This window comes from Atta cephalotes (assembly GCF_000143395.1).
Source record: "Atta cephalotes unplaced genomic scaffold scaffold00022, whole genome shotgun sequence".
Lineage (NCBI taxonomy): Eukaryota > Metazoa > Arthropoda > Insecta > Hymenoptera > Formicidae > Atta > Atta cephalotes.
This window is the reverse complement of record NW_012130086.1, coordinates 4,061,071-4,064,897: the sequence shown is the minus strand read 5'-3', so window position 1 is coordinate 4,064,897 and position 3,827 is coordinate 4,061,071. Positions and strand designations below refer to the sequence as shown.

At 41.8% G+C, this 3,827-nt stretch overlaps 1 pseudogene; it reads left to right on the top strand.

The window, feature by feature from the left end:
• LOC105619748 overlaps positions 1-3,737 on the top strand; it is a 16,798-nt pseudogene extending 13,061 nt beyond the window's left edge.
• The last annotated feature ends 90 nt before the right edge of the window (positions 3,738-3,827 follow it).

Genomic DNA, 3,827 nt, shown 5'->3' with positions numbered 1-3,827 from the left:
GAGAGAGAGAGAGAGACAGCAGGGGCCGTGTTTCTCAATGGCCATAAAAGCCGAATCATAATCGCGGTATCATTAACGACGTCGTGCGAAAGAAGTAATTAAAGCGCGCGGCTCGTGTTCCTCGTGAACTCGAACCCGGCTAGCTCTTTCTCAGTTCGAGTTAACGGCTCCTTCACTCTTACGGGGTTTTGCCGTACAACTCTCGACTACACCACGTCATTCAGCGCGACGTCGTGACATCGAGCACATCGAGCACAGGAGAGACACGCCGGAGGAACGCCTCTACCTGTGCGCCGCAAAAAGTGGATCTGAACGGCCGCGCCGTTGCAGAAAAGGCTCGTCGGCGCCTCTTTCTCTCCTTTATTTTTTGTATCAGCGTTACTTGTTAATCAAATTGCGAAGAGAATTTCAAGATTATTTCCACGCACTAAGAAGCGATAAGATTAATGTACGATCATCAGCTTGCAGCTAGTAAATTATAATTTATATCTTCTACAACGCTTCAACAAGGCGATTTTCGAAACATATTTAAGCGTTCATTATTTCTAATGGTAAAGTTAGCAACCATTTTAATTATTGCTTCAATTATTAAGATTAAATTACTTCAATCATTAAAATTAAAAATTATGTTAAAATCAGATCGCAATCAGTTTCTTTTGCAGATTCTTTACTATTGTATAATAAGAGGATAAAATTTTCTTTATTTACGCATCGATACTTAAATATTTACGTATACAAAGTATCAAATAAAAAATATTAATTATTCAAAAATTTAATGTCTAAACCATCTTTTGTAGGTGTTAATTTTTTTTGGCACCTGCGTTAGTCATTTCACATCCGAGAGGCAATATCGAATAAAAAATTGCGAGAATTCGTAAGTGCATCTCTGCGTAAAAACAAACTGCGTAATAAAAACGAGCTGCCGCGGCTAACAACATAAAGCACTTAAGCTGTAAGTGACTTTTCTTCGTACTCTGGATACATTTTTTAAATATCTAAATGCATTTTATGTCCGGATACTACCTGTATTATTCAAATACTGAAAAATAAAGAGTATCTTCTACCCACACCGACCGGTTAGAAGGTGGATCGTATCTCCAACACGGTGCGCTTCGACATCTCGTTCGCATCCGCGATGATAAAGGGCCTCAGAGGGCTCACAACGGGGTCCGTTCTTTGCGTTCTACCACGCATCTCTTTCTTTCCTTCTTCTTCTCTTCGTTCTTGTTTCTGCGTACAGTAGCCGAGAGACGAGACTGCCTCTGAGTTTGGCTCGAAACTGCATTCCGCAGCCGGCTCCGTTCGAGTCGCGTTGCATTCACCGCCATTGGCGCCACACGCGCATTTCTCGGCGTCGCCCTTTTGCACACGCACGTTTCTGCGTGGTAGGTACACCTCGACAATGTCGACACGCACACGACGTCCGCGGATCCGATTTACGCTTCTCGCATAAGCGAAGATACGCGAGACCATAAAATTATATCCAGGTGATTGTTCGCGCGTGTCATCGCTCAGGATTCCGCAGCTTCGTATTACGCACAATACGTGTTCCTAATTTCGTACTTCGCTATTCTCTTTCTCTCTCTTTTCTTTCCTCGTAACAATTACGATTTGAAGTGAACACGTACTCGTGTGCATATTCGAGAAGGATTGTACATTTGGCATTTCTTTCGGAACAGATACGGAATGATCTAAGTGCCAGAGTGACGTTAAAAGACGGCATTAGTGACGTCTAACAGACCGAAATAGACATCACTGTGCTGCTTTTTGACGTCACTTCTGTTACTTGGAAAAGCCATTTGATATTTTTAAAAATGTTGATATTAAAAAAATATATTTCATATTTTCTTTATTATTCTAATTATTACATTAGAAAATTATGATTTATTATATTACTTATTTAATTATTGCTGTTTCATTACATCTCTTTATCATTATTCAATTTTTAAAATATATGTGTAATTAATTACAACACTTTTTTATATTTCACTCAAACTTAGAGGTAGAATTTTTTAATTGTTTCACATCATAATCTCCATTCTGACGAAAATCATGTTTCTTTGATTCTGCCGGCAGTTTCGACAGCACGTGGCATACAGCTAAGGTGCGTATTCCGAGTTTCGCACTACCGACTCATGAATAATAAAGCCAGTCGTGTCGAGCGAGCAATGTGAACTCGATGATTCATTCGACACAAGGAGGTAAAGAAGAAGGAAAAGGAGGCGAACACCTATGCAACGCTTTCTCCGCCTCTGCTCTTAGAAAAAAAAAAAACTATCCTCGAATGCACGAATGGGGATACATGAAATTAAAACACGATCAAGTATCGCGGGGACAGGTGTCGCCTGGCGAATGACCTCTTTTAAAGAATCAGGTCATTGTACGCGGTCATTGTTCTCGCGTGGGAGAAACGTCGCATCGACGAAATGGAGAACGTTCAATCGTATAAGAAAAGAGAGACGAAAAGAAAGAAGAAGGTAAAACATATTCTGTATTTCGCACATCGGGATGAGGATGTCGTCGGTTCAGTACTTCCTCCCTTCTGGGTAAGTCCGTGTTCCTAGGATTCATCCTGTTCTCCGATCCGCCTCGAACCGACCCGACAAACGTGCGCTGCGTTCGCATGCGATGCATAATAATGCAACACGAGCGCGTATGCCAATGCGGTTACACCGGGACTATCCACCTACCTATCTACCTACCTACACCCAGCTATCTAACTATCTACTTATCTATCTGCCGACCCCCGCATTCCCGAGGCAGAGAACTTCGCGCCTCCGTTTCGGGGAACGCTTCGTTCTGTTCAAATTTTTAACAGCGAGGCGCCCAATTGTAAATGAAATACAAAAGACGCTGTTCGCAAATAATTAAGTTTCTATGTAATTAATCATAAACATTATTAATTATGAACAATGTATTTTTGTAATAATATTCGACTTTTTGTGACGAAATTCATAGATATGATGCATAAATAAACGGAATAACAGTAGGATTAAAATATTGTTTTGATCTCAGAATCACTTAAACGTCAATTTATTCCCAACCGAAAAAAGATCTGGGAACGGGATTTCAAATGTACATACCGATGAATATATAAATGAGAGATTGTAAATAAACACAATCTGTCTCTTTCTCTCTTTTACTGTTACACAATTATCTATTATAAATCTCCGTCTCTTATACGTGACGCAAGATAGATCGCAACTAATGGAGCCAAATTGGCTCACGATTAAAATTAATTCGATGTCGCCGAGCATCGATCCATATTTTATTCCAAGCCATTGTTGCTTTCGTGCAGATGTCCGGTGCGAGGAAGAAATATCCTCAGCGTCGAATTCGTGCTACAGTGTCACCCGGACGACGAATACTGGGAATGTCTGGCCAGTATGGCGCCAGCCACACGTCGGTAACTTTATATCACACATCTAAGTACGGCACTGGTGAGGGCCGACATACCCGGTCACGATTCAACGACTCAAGCCCACCGAATATATTTATACGACAGGAGACGCGGGAGCAGCCAGGAGGTGGTGGAGCACAGGGGAGGAACGGGTACATCTGTTTCCATCCGGGCACGTGTCTACGGAATTAGAACGTATCGAGGGAGACGAATACGCGCGCGAGAAACGAGCCTCGCGAGGACGACAAGCTATAAGACTGAGAATACCCACCCGTGGCCCCGCGATCGCTGGACCGACGGATTCTGGGATGCCTCGCGGTCAGCTGGCGCGAAATAACAACGCGGCGGGCAAACATACTTGTTTCGAAAATAGTGCTCAAAGCGATATATATATATATATATATATATATATATATATATATATATA